This window comes from Petaurus breviceps, unplaced genomic scaffold (assembly GCF_028583685.1).
Source record: "Petaurus breviceps papuanus isolate PSGF00001 unplaced genomic scaffold, PetGlider_PUasm1.0 90630, whole genome shotgun sequence".
Lineage (NCBI taxonomy): Eukaryota > Metazoa > Chordata > Mammalia > Diprotodontia > Petauridae > Petaurus > Petaurus breviceps.
The window spans coordinates 2,594,537-2,607,667 of record NW_027187291.1 but is presented as its reverse complement, the minus strand read 5'-3'; the positions used below and the strand labels follow the sequence as shown (position 1 = coordinate 2,607,667).

The following is a 13,131-nucleotide window of genomic DNA, read 5'->3' as shown; positions in this document are numbered from 1 at the left end:
TGAAGAATCAGATACTACCAAACAGCAATCTGAGAAGAATAAAGTCTTCCTCCACCAGACTGTCAAAGCTGTTTGTGACTCAAAAGATGTCAAGAACACTAACTCTAGACTCACTCCAGAGTTCTAAAAACATAAAAGAATCATCTTCATATAATAGTTCATAAATTTATCACAAAACCTTTCTCCCATCTAGAATTTTATTTTAGGAAAATTTCCAAATATAGTTTAAATATAGAGCTCCTGTCTCATTTCCCATCAAAATGCTTATCTTGCCAGATTCATATGACCCAAAAGGATAATACACTGACATTGTAGCTTAGGTACATTTACTTTAAGAAACAGAAAGGCAATAAAATCTAGTACTGAGAATTCCCAAACAGCTGCTCGATGTGCAGCTAAATTGTCTCCTCAACAACTCTTGCCTTATGACCCTGAGGGGTAGAGAGGTCTGGATTCCTCTGAGTCTGGAATGACCTTTTCTTTTTTCATTAGCCAGTGCCTTATTTTCACCTCTGTGACTCACCACATAGTTTGAGATGCTGCTGATCTTTGACTTTCTACCTATGGAATTGATGGTAAATAATGGATCAAGCCACTATTTTTACTGTTATAATAATTATTGTTGTAATTATTAGGGGCAGCTAGAGGACTTGGTGGGTAGAGCACAGGACCTGAGTTCAAAGCCTGTCTAGATACTAATTAGTTGTGTGATCACAGCAGTCACTTAACTTCAATTTACCTCAGTTTCATTGACCATAAAATGGAGATAATAATAGTACCTATCTGCCAGGGTTGTTGTGAGATCTAATGAGATCATATTTGTAAAGTGCTTTACAAAGCTCAAAACCTATAAAATCCTTGTTGTTGTTGTTCAGTGATTTAGTTGTGTCTGACTCTTTGTGACCCTGTGGGCCACAACACACCAATACTGTCCATGGGATTTTCTTGGCAAAGACACTGGAGTGGTTTGCCATTTCCTTCTCCAGTAAAACACTGGCTACTCTTATCATTGCTTGCTGCCTACTGAAACTTTGAGTGTAGCCCCCCATTTTGAGAGACTCATTTCCCAAGTAGAAATATTTCTGTGCTGTGAGCTTTAGTATAATAAATCCTTTTTGTTTGCATGTTAAGAGTTAATAGGTTTTCTTAAAAATAGGGTTGCTTGTAGTCTCATAAGTCAGCATGCCAAAAGTTTGACAGGTTGTGTTTTTTTTCCTCCTTGTAATTTTGCAAAAGTCCTTGCCCTCATGGTAAGATAATAATGGTTTCTCTCAAGGTAATTCTTAGCATAAGCTGAGCAGACTCCCAACCCAGAGATGACCTCGACCTCTGTTTATTATCTTGAGTTACTTACGAGAAGCAGTTCATTACATAGGTCTCCCACAAACAACAGGTACCAACAGCAGAGATTGCTTAGAAAGCCTTGTGACTGTGTCAAAGTCTAATTGCTCTGAAGACCAATCATTCCTATAGAAACAACAGACCAGTAACCCAGGCACATGCATCTGTGATAGTAATGGAATGTGGAGATTCCCCTGTATTGGGCTTGGTTTTCAAATTGATTGTATTAAAACCCAGAGCTTGTTAATCCCACCTGTGGGATGGACTTTTTGATGTGAAAAGAAAGTCCTGACTGGGAGGAGCTGGTGACGTAGAGATTTGGAGAGACACTAGAGAGAGGCGGAAGATCTTTTTGGAAGCAGAATTGCTGGTGGCTGCTTTGAATTGCCCTGGACTTTTGAGACCTGCCCCCTGAGCTGCCAAGGACTGAGGAGACATGGCTGTTTTGCTGGTACTTTGTCTGTCTGTTTTGATGTTATTTTGCCAGATTTGTCCACTGGTGAAAGACTGTCCTGTTGAAGAAGTCCTGGAACCTGGCATTTGGTTAAGAAGGCCTGAGACTGTCCTGCAGACAGAGAGTGAATACTGTCCACTGGTGAGGGACAGTACTGTTGTTGCAGGGGTCTGGAGACTGTCCGGCAGACAGAATGAATACTGTCCACTGGTGAAGGACAGTACTGTTGTTGCAGGGGTCTGGAGACTGTCCGGCAGACAGAATGAATACTGTCCACTGGTGAAGGACAGTACTGTTGTTGCAGGGGTCTGGGAGCCTTTCTGTTGGTTCAGGAGCCCTGAAGAAGGATTTTCTTGTTGGATGTTTACAGAAATCCTGAGAGAGGGCTTTGCTAATGTGTTCAGGGGTTCTAGGACTGTTCTACAGACAGAGGATAAATTCATGAAGGGATTGGCAATGTACCTTATGGCCTTGCTAAGCCTTGTCTCCCCAGGAACTAAGATTGCTGAGAACTTGCCTCGTGTCAAGATGAAGAAAAGACCTCCATTTGGGTATTAAGTGCTGTGTTTAAACTTGATCTAACTCTGGGGTAGATTCAATTGTGATCCAGGGGTGGGGAACTTTTGACCTTTTTGTGTTCTATGGTTGAGCAAATGAATGTATTTTACCTTATGTTTGGAAACTAATCTCCATTTGAGAAGAGGGGCTTTGTGGTGGACTTAATTAAGGTATAGCCTAGGGGTGGAGAAGTATTTGGAACAGAGACTTTGTAATTGATTGAATGATTGGAAGGTCCTGGGGTGGGGTAGTACTTGGAGATTATTTAATCACACTTAGTAAATGCTGTATTTGGAATGATGTCATGTTTCGATCTTCTCTGTTCTGGGTTTGTTACTGAATAAAATAGAGAGCACCTATGCTGGTATTTTGAACCTGGGAAGTTGCCTTTGCTTGGTATTACATTACAGCATCCTGGCCAATTAGCACTTATCCGGTTTGAGAACACTTGAAATTCAGGGCCTTTCTAACAAGGAGTGAAGTTTTTTCCCCCTGTATAAATGGGAGAATTCTGTCCCAAATGGCATTTGAGTCAAAGACTTCTAAATGAAGGTTTGGAGCAGAAAAGAACCTTTCCATATACTGGGAATATTTTAGGCTGGGCCTGGAGTCAGGAAAACTCCTCTTTGTGAGTTTAAATCCGGTCTCAGACACTTAGCTGGTTGACCCTGGGCAAGACACTTAACTCTGCCTCAGTTTCCTCACCTGTAAAATGAGCTGGAGAAGGAAATGGCAAACCACTACAATATGCTTGCCAAGAAAACCCCAAATGGGGCCACAAAGAGTTGGACAGGACTGGAAAAGCAACTCAACAACAAGAACATTTAGAAAGGAAAAGTAGAGATTACAAAGATTTCAACATAGATTCACCAAGAATAGGCCATGTCAGACTAACCTTATTCCATTTTTTGACAAGCCTTTGACAAAGCTGCCCTAAGAGATGCTTGGTTCTTGCTCCCTGGAAGCCTTCCATCAGAGGCTGATCAGCTATCAGGTATGATATAGTGACAATTTATTTAGCTTAGGGTATAGGTTGGCCTGGACAGCCTCTCACATTCCTTCTAACTCACATTCTGTGATTCTGTTATCATCTGTAGATGAAGGGAAAGCTATCGATATAGTTTAGCTAGATTTTAATCGACCATTTGATAAAGCATCTCATACTATTTTTCTGGATAAGACAGAGAGATGCAGAATAGGTGATAATACTACTAAGATGGATTCAAAATTGGTTGAATGACTATGTTCAATGTCAATGTTGTAGGAGGACTCCAGTGGAATTCCTCAGGGATTGTGTTTATCCCTGTGCTATTTGATGATTTTATCAATAACTTATAAATAATGACCCTAAATAGCTTGCTCATCCAATTTTCAGGTGACACAAAACTGCTGGCTAACACAAGGCATGACAGAATCAGGAGCCAAGAAGATCTTCACAAAAGGCTGAACTTAATAATTTATATTTTATTAATTTTATAATACATAATTATATATTATGCATTTATAATATATAATTTTAATAATAAAAACTGAATTTAATAAGGTGAAATTCAGTAGGGAAAAATGTAAACTCTTCCACTTAGATTCAAGAAATCAACTTCACAAGTATAGGATAGACACCAGTTTATCTAAAAAAGAGAAAAAAAAACCCCAAGAAAACTATCTAGGATTGTTAGTTGACTGAAAGTTCAATATGAGTCAGCATTGTGATGTGGTAGCCAGAAAAGCTAATGAGATTGTGAACTGTATTATGAGACATATAGCTTCCAGGAATAAGTAAGCTACATTGCCGATGTATTCTGCCCTAATCAAACCACATTCGACTGTCAGCTCCTGGTCTTTCTGGATGCAAGCATCACCATAGTAAGCTGGCCAATGACAAATGTTTGTTGACTTGACCACATCTGGATTATTGTTTTCACTTGTGGCACTACAGTTTGAGAAGGACATTGATAAGCTGGAGTGTCTCGAGGAGGACAGCCATCAGCAATCTCATCATTTCCAATGGATTTAATTACCATCTCCATGCTGACAATTCTCAAATATGCCTATCCAGCCTCAAACCCTTCACTGACCTCTAATCTCATATCTCTAACCTGCCTTTAGATATCTGAAACTGATGTCCAGTAGACATCTTAAATTCAATATGTCCATAACTAGACTCATCTTACCCCCAAATCCTCCCCCTTCTTAATTTCCCTGTTACTATAGAAGGCATCACCACCTTGCCAGTACCTCAGGCTCACCACCCTCCCAGTTCAATTTTTTTTTTAAAGAGGCCACTCTGCCTCATTTCTTATTAAGCTTTAACCACTGAATAGGCTTTGCTTCAGTCAAAACGTTAACCACCTTAGTCCAAAGTCCCCCACAGCATCCTGGGCCATCTCCAGTCATCCTGATCTATGTCTGGTCACTGGACCCAGATGGCTCTGGAGAAAAAAGTGAGGTTGGTGATTTTGCACAGCCCTGCCTCACTTAAATCCAATTCACTTGCACGTCCTGGTATCACCTCCCTGATGTCACGCTCCTCTTTGAGAACTAAGGACAAACAGTAAGCAAGACTGGAAAAACAACTCAACAACAAGAAAATTTAGAAAGGAGTTGTTTTAAGCCCTGTGCTGTTTGATGATTTTATCAATGACTTGTACATAATGATACTATAGCCTGCTCATCCAATTTTCAGATGACACAAAACTGTGCTAACACATGGCATGACAGAATCAGGAGCCAAAAAGATCTTTATAGGCTGAATTTAATAAGGTGAAATTCAGTAGGGAAAAATGTAAACTCTTTCACTTATATTCAAGACATCAACTTCACAAGTATAGGACAGACACCAGTTTATCTAAGAACAAAGCAAAACAAAATAAAACAAAAAAATGATCTGGGGATGAATTGGATTTAAGTGAGGAAAGGCTGTGCAATCACCAGTCTCACTTTCTCCTCTGGACTTCCCTATTGCCTTGGTCTTCAAAGCAATTACACTTTGACACATAGTCAAGGCTCTCTAAGTGGTGTGAGATGGAGATTCAACCATCAAAATGATTTTCTTGAAGCATAGATCTGATCACAGATCCCTCCTCCTCCAACTGTAGAGACTCCTTATTTCCTCCAGGATCAAATCATCTGCTTGTCTTTCAAAGCCCTTCATAACCTAACCCTCTTTCCAGCCTTCTTGCCCCTTACTCCCTGAGGAGGACTCTTCAATCCAGTGACCCTGAACCTCCTGGCTGTTTCATGAAAAAGACAGTCCATTTCTTGACTCTGGACATTTTCTTTGGCTGTTCCCTATGCCTGGAACACTTTTCCTCCTCACCTCTGCCTACAGGTTTCCTTATCTTCCTTTAAGTCCCATCTGAAATCCCAACTTCTACAGGAAGCCTTTTTCAATCCCTCTTAATTCTAGAGCCTTCCCATTTTAATTATTTTGTATTTATCTTGTATAGAGTTCATTTGTAAGTATCTGTTTGCTTTCTGTCTCCCTCGTTAGATTGTGAGATTCTTGAGGGCAGGACTATCTTTGCCTCTTTCTGTATTCCCCCACACTTAGCACAGTGTAAGGATTTAGTATGTAGTAAACACTTAGGAAATATTTACTGATTGATTGAACTAGGGATAGTGAAAGGCCTTGTCATATGAATCATGTCAGGACTGATTGAAGGAATTGGGAATTTTTAGCCTAAAGAAGAGAAGCTATAATATGGAACAGGAATTAGACTTGTTTTGTTTGGTACTAGGGGGAAGAACCAGGAGCAGTGGATGGGAGTTGAAAAGAAGGAAATTTAGACCTGAGGTAGTGAAAAATTTTCTAATACTTATAGGTGTCCAGAAGTAGAATTGGCTGCCCTAAGAGGTGGTGGGCTGTCCCTCCCTTAATGACCACCTATCAGGTATGTTATAATGAGGATTCAATTAGTTTAGACTGCAGCCTTGAGGTCACATATGGTCTCAAGTGTAGCTCTTTGACTGAGTCCAAACTCCACAGAACAAATCCCCTCAATAAAAGTATTTGCTCTGTAAAACTTGGACTCAGTCAAAAGGCCTAACCCAAGGGCCTAGAAGGCCACATGTGCCCTGGAGGCCAAGGTTCACCACCCCTGGTTTGGGGTATGGGTTGGACTGGACAGACTCTGACATGCCTTTGAACTCAAATTCTGTGATTCTGTTAAAATCTGTTTAATGTGTCCCCTTCATTTCACTCACAAAGACCTGATTTTAGTTCAGGCCTTCACCACCTGACCCTACTTCACTTAGATTGTTCAAATAGCCTCCTCTACTCACTAGCCTCCAGTGGCTCCATCAATATGGAGCTCCATTAATATCTTCTAGAATAAAATACAAAGCCCTCAGCTGGATAATTAAAGTCATCCCACAATCAAGCTCCCACACTACCTTACCAGGCTTTACTAGCACATGAATCTCCTTCCAACACACTTTTTGTTCTAGCCAATTTGGCCTTCTAGTTGTTTCCTGTATTTGCCCCTTCGTACAGTGGATAGAGTGCTGGAATAGGAGTCAGGAGTCCCTGGTTTCAAATCCCATCTTTGACATTAACTACTTGTGTAACCGTGGTCTAGTTCTCCTAGTTTTCTGGGCTTCAGAGGGGGCTAGACTCAGTGAGATCTCTGAGTCTCTTCCAGATTTAGATTTATGATCTTTCTGTATGTACAGGCTGTCCCCCCTCTTCCCCTCCATTCCTTCTGTGCATGGCAGGTCCTCTTGACTCACATTCAGTCAGAATCTCTAGCCTACTTCCAGGGTCATTTCATGTGCTGCCTTCTAAAGGAAGCCTTGCCTGTCTTCTTCCTCCAATTATAATATATCTACTCCTCTGTTTACATGTTGTAGCTTCCATTTTAATGCATATAAGTTCCTTGAAGATGTTAGACTTTGTTTTCCTGGCCTTAGCACACTGCATCACACAAAGTAGGCAATTAGTACTTGTTTTCCTTGTTGTTGATGAGTTTTTTTCTGACTTTGTAACCCCATGGGACTGTAGCACACCAAGCCCTTCTATCCTCCACTATCTCTCAAAGTCTGTCCAAATTCATGTTTGTTGTTTCCATGACACCATTTATCCATCTCATCCTCTGCTGTCCCCTTTTCTTTTTGCTTTCAATCTTTTCCAACATGGGTTTTTTTTTTTTCCAAATGAGTCCTGTTTTCTCATTATTTGGCCTAGGTATTTAAGCTCCAGCTTCAGTATTTGACCTTCCAGTGAATAGCCTGAGTTAATTTCTTTAAGTATTGACTGATTTGATCTCCTTGCTGTCCAAGGGCCTCTCAAAAGTCTTTTACAGCACCACAATTTGAAAGTGTTGATTCTGTAGCACTCAGCTTTTTTTTATAGTCCAGCTCTCACAGCCATACATTGATAATGGAAAAACCATAGCTCTGACTATACAGACCTTTGTCAGCAAAGTAATGTCTCTGTTTTTAAGTATGTTGCCCAGATTTGCCATAGCTTCCCTTTTGAGGAGCAAGCATTTTTAAAAATTTCATGACTGCAATTGCTGTTTGCAGTGATCTTTGAGCCCAAGAATATAAAATCTTACTCTGCTTTCATTTCTTCTCCCTCTATGCGCAGGAAGTGATGGAACCAGTAACCAAGATCTTGGTTTTTCTTAATGTTAGGCTTCAAGTTAGCTTTTACATTCTCCTTTTTCACCCTCATCAAGAGGCTTCTTAATTCTTCTTCACTTTCTTCCATCAGAGTGGTATCATTTGCATATTTGAGATGGTTGGTATTTCTCCTGGCAACCTTAATTCCAGCTTTTGATTCATTCATCCTGCATTTTCAATGATGTACTCTGTATATAGGTTAAATAGTTGGTTGGTTGCTGTCCTTCTGTTTGAAGAGGACCAAAATGATATCACTATGCTAGAGTGAAGTTTCAATGTGTTCAACTGTGGCTGATCAGACCAATACGAGCTCAGATTGTTCTGACACAGGTCAGGCACAAATAGTCTGTGTGAACATTTGGGTGTGGATTCTCTAAATTTGTGCATCCTGCATTTCCTTTGAGCTGTTTCAGTTCTGCTTTGCTCATAGAGCACAGCACCTTCTCTGATGTGGGCATGCCATGCTGAGATGAGAGGGCCTGTGCCAGTGTCTCCCATGTGACAAATCAATTCCAAAGTTCTTGAGAGAGACTTTGAGAGTGTCTTTGTATCACTTCTTTTTTTGCTTTTTTTTTGGAGGGGCAATTGGGGTTAAGTGACTTGCCCAACATTACATGACCAGTTTTGTGTTAAGTGTCTGAGGTCGAATTTGAACTCAGGTCCTCCTGACTCCAGAGCTGGTGCTCTATTCACTATGCCACCTAGCTGCCTCTCCTTGTATCACTTCTCACCACCATGTAAATGCTTGCCCTGTGTGAGTTCTCCATAAAACATTTTGGCAAGCATATGTTTCGTGTTCGAACAACATGGCCAATCCATCAGAGTTATGCTCTCTGAAGCAGCGTTTGAATGCTTGGCAATTTAGTTCAAGTAAGGACCTCAATGTCTGTTACTTTATCCTGCCAGGTGATCTTCAGAATCTTTCTAAGACAATTCAAATGGAAGTGATTCAGTTTCCTGGCATGGTGGTCTAGTTTCACAAGCATACAACAATGAGGTCAGCACAATGGCTCTGTAGACCTTTAGTCTGGTAGTCAGTCTAATACCTCTTCTCTCCCATGCTTTCCTTCTGAGCCTCCCAAACACTGAGTTAACTCTGGCAATGCATGAGTCAACCTCATTATCAATGTGTACATCCATACTTTCGATGGCAATAACCTAAATAAACAAGGTGACAATATACAGCTTTGTCCTTTTCCAATCTTAAAACCAATCAGTTGTTCTATGTTTGATTCTAACTGTTGCTTCTTGGTCCACAAACAGGTTCCTTAGGAGACAAATAAGATGATCTGAATCTCCTATCTCTTTGAGGACTTGCCACATTTTATTGTGATCACACAACCAAAGGCTTTGGTGTTGTCAATGCAGGGAAAAGTCAGATGTTTTTTTTTTTTTTTTTTCTGGGACTCTCTTGCTTTTTCCATAATCCATTGAATGTTGGCAATTTGTTTTCTAGTCCCTCTGCCTCTTTGAAAACCAGGCTGCTCTTTTGGTAATTCTTGGGTCACATATTGCTGAAGCCTAGCTTGCAGAATCTCAAGAGTAACCTTGCTGGCATGTGAAATGGAGCTCAATTGTGCAGTAATTTGAATATTCCTTGGCATTGCCCTTCTTTAGGATGGAGCCATAAACGGATCTTTTCCAATCTGGTAGCCACTGTTGAGTTTTCCAATTTTGCTGGCATATTAACTGCAGCACTTAAACAGCATCATCTTTAACATAGCAAGAGGTTAATAAATGCTACTCATATTCACTCATTCATTCATTCAGTCAATCAATCACAAATGTTTTGTGCTTGGACTGAACTGGAGACACTCGGACTCCTGCTTACTTGATAGTAACAGATTAAAGGACGCTTTCCGGATTGACAGAATGACACAAACACCTACACAGTCCAAGGGAACAACTCCTCTCTCAGAACGTCCCCCAGAGACAAGACCTTAAAGTGTGAGGAGGACTAAGGGAAGGATTGAGGAGGGAGGGGAAGGGCACCACCTTACAACCAATAGTAAGAAGCGAATGAGGAGGATGCCACCTCCTCTATCTGGTTTGGCCAATGGAAGCCGTCACTTTGCCGCCTCTTCCACCCATCCTCGTCCCACTACGGCGGAGACAGTTTCCAAAGGAGTGTCAGCTCTGCACAATAGCCAATAAGCGCGGCGCTTAGGGAGGGGCGGGTCTTCCCTAAAAGCCAATGGGCGCTGTTGTTCCCCTCTGGAAACAGCTTCGGGATCTTTCGGATTTCTTCGGGTGCTCCCTAGGGGTTGTGGGGGGATGGGGGGGGGCAGTAAGGAGGGGTCAAGTTGCTGTCTCTCTGGTCTACCACGCATATTTTTCTCCACTGTAGCGCTTGCGCATTAGGTCCCTTTCTTGGAGGACGAAATGAAAGCGTCTTAAGGGAGGGAGGGGACTCCCCAAACCGCTGTCCAGTGGGTCACTTGTTCTGCGGCATCATTCGCCATGGCCGCCGCTTGCTGCGGGCTTGCAAAACTTTAATTTTGATACCTAAAAAGTAAAGTGAGGTCCCACCGAGATTTGAACTCGGATCGCTGGATTCAAAGTCCAGAGTGCTAACCATTACACCATGGGACCCGCTGGTTGTTGAAAGCAGCCGAAAGCCTTCTCAAGCAACGAAATCAGTTGAGCTGCTCTCCCCCAAGTGGTGACATTTCCCGGGGGCAGAAATGGAATCTTGAGGACCCGGGATACCCACGAACAGGACAGCCATGAGGGTTTGCAGGGCGAGCTGCAAGAAAACCTTCCTAAGCTGCAACAGCAGGGGTGCGCTCCAGGGCTCCCCGGAGCAATGAACTCCTCCCCGCTCCTCTTCCTGATCACGCACCCTGCAATCTGGGCTTCAGGCTGCCCCTGCGAACCTGGGCAGAAGGAGGAGAGCTGATGCTGGGGAGGGAGGGGAGCTCAAACTCTGCATCTCCTCCACCTCTTGCCTCCTCCCTCGCTGTCCGGTGCCCAGGTTGTGCCCACTCCTTGTCCTTGAGCTTTGGGGGGGAAAAGGCTTCCTCACTCTCGGCGCAGTTTGTTTGGGTATTTATATATTTATTTAAGAGTATGGCTCGCGGAAAGGATGAGGTGGCCAAGTGGGGAGAGAGTCAGCCTAGGAAGAGGTGGGCTTATGGGTTCGAGTCCCTAGTCACTATTTCTGATTTGACTCCAAATTAAAAATAAAACGTGAGTTTCAAGCATCACAAAGTCTTGCAATAATTAAGCCCCCCCCCCCCCCCCAATAAATTTAGGAGAGATTACTACTATTTGCAGTTGTATCTGTTTAGCTCTTGCTTTGTCCGAAACATCTTCTTGGGTTCAAGGTCATCAAAAGAGGTAATGGACGATCATGTTTCTGGGGTTCGTATACCGCTCTCCCCTCACCGTCTTTCATTTCAGTAAGAAATTCTCTTATTTCTCTACGTCTGTCACATCCAGAGATTAGAGGCAATGTGGGGTTGTAGGAGTGCAGGGTTTGGAGTCAGGAGCTGAATTAAAATCTCATCGTGTATGACTAAAGAGTCACTTCTCTCTGTCTCAGTTTCCTCCTCTGTAAAATAATGAGACTGGACTAGGTGTCTTCTGAGGTCTCCTGTAATCTGTACCTCCTCTTCCATTCCCACAGCCAGCGCTAAAATTTTCTAATACCCTCTCCTTGCCGTTGACTTGTGCTTTTGAGATGGTCTTCCCGTCTCTAAAATTTCTTCCATGACACTATTGGACTAATCTTCCTTTTGATATAAGACTGACCAAACTCACTGGTCTGCTCAGCAATAATCAATGGCTCCCTGTTGCCTACCAAATAAATTTCAGACTCTTTTGCCTGGTATTCATTGCCACAATCTGGTCTCACTCTACCTGTCTAACCCTGTTTCACAGCTTGAGCCCTCTTCTACCCCCCTCTATCTTCGACCCAAACGACCTCTGTCCCCCAACTCTGTCTTCATTCTCAGCCCTCCCCGCCTTTGTACATATTGTGCCCTCTCATAACCTGCTGAATTCCTACATATCCCTTTAAAGTTTATCCAGTTTCCTTTTCTGCTACCCCTTTGTCAAAGACCTCCCACCGACCTAACACAGGGCTTTGTTTTGTTACTCTTTTATGCATTTATGATGTTTTTTTTTTTTAGATTTTTCCTTGTTGGGGTTAAGTGACTTGCCCAAGGTGACAGGGCTAGTTTTTTGTGTGTGTGTTAAGTGTCTGAGACCGGATTTGAACTCAGGTTCTCCTGACTCCAGGGTCGGTGCTCTATTCACGGCGCCACCTAGCCATCCCCATGATTTTATGTTGCATATGATAGTTTGCTTTGGAGTCTCATCCTGCTCAGGACTGTAATACTTGAGGGCAGGGACTCTGCCTAAATTTAAATTTTGTATCTCTCCTATTCCTTAGCACAGGGTACTGTATATAATAGTGAATAAATGTTTATTGGATGAATGAGTTTCCCTTTTACTTCCTTGGAGGGAGGACAAATGTGAAAGTACTTCAATATTGATTTCAGAAGATGTAGAAATTTAAATGCTCCCAATTTGAAATTATGCTAAGAAAGTGGTTAAAATATCCATATGCTTCAGCTATCTCATTGCCAGGCATATGCCCCAAGGATATCAAAGATATAAAAACACTATATGTGCCAAAATATTTATAGCAGCAACATTTCTAGAGACAAAGAGCTGGAAACAAAGTAGATATCCATTAGTTGGGGAATGGCTAAGGAAATTTGGGTTACTCCCTCCTGAAATTGGCATTCACAGATTGGGGGTAAGGGTAATGATTTTTACTGGCTCTTGGGTACTCTTTGAGTTTGTATTCCTAAAATTATAGCTCATAAGCCCACATTGGTGTGCTTGCCTTTAGTAGTCAGCCAGCAGACATAATTCACTCAAAGCAAGGTATTTATTAAGATGGCATAGTAAAGTAGTGGCTAAAAAACATTCTCATCAGAAACCTGGGACACATTCTTCCACAAATACACAATACATCAGAGTGAAGAATAGGCACACATTTTGGGCAACAGATACTTATGTATACATGTATGAAATAAAAGTTGCCAATGCAATTCACATACCTGGTACTGCAGGGCTCTGATGTTCTTTCACTTTTCTTGGTTTCCCTACATTGACACCCCTTGGGCTAAATGTCTCTGTTGGTC

The 13,131-nt window shown here is 42.0% G+C and overlaps 1 non-coding gene across 1 annotated transcript; it reads right to left on the bottom strand.

Annotated features, from left to right (window-relative positions):
- Positions 1–10,495: 10,495 nt before the first annotated feature.
- TRNAQ-UUG (transfer RNA glutamine (anticodon UUG)) lies at positions 10,496–10,567 on the bottom strand. Its single transcript has one exon. It is a non-coding gene; the product is annotated as a tRNA-Gln (tRNA).
- Between the last annotated feature and the right edge of the window lie 2,564 nt (positions 10,568–13,131).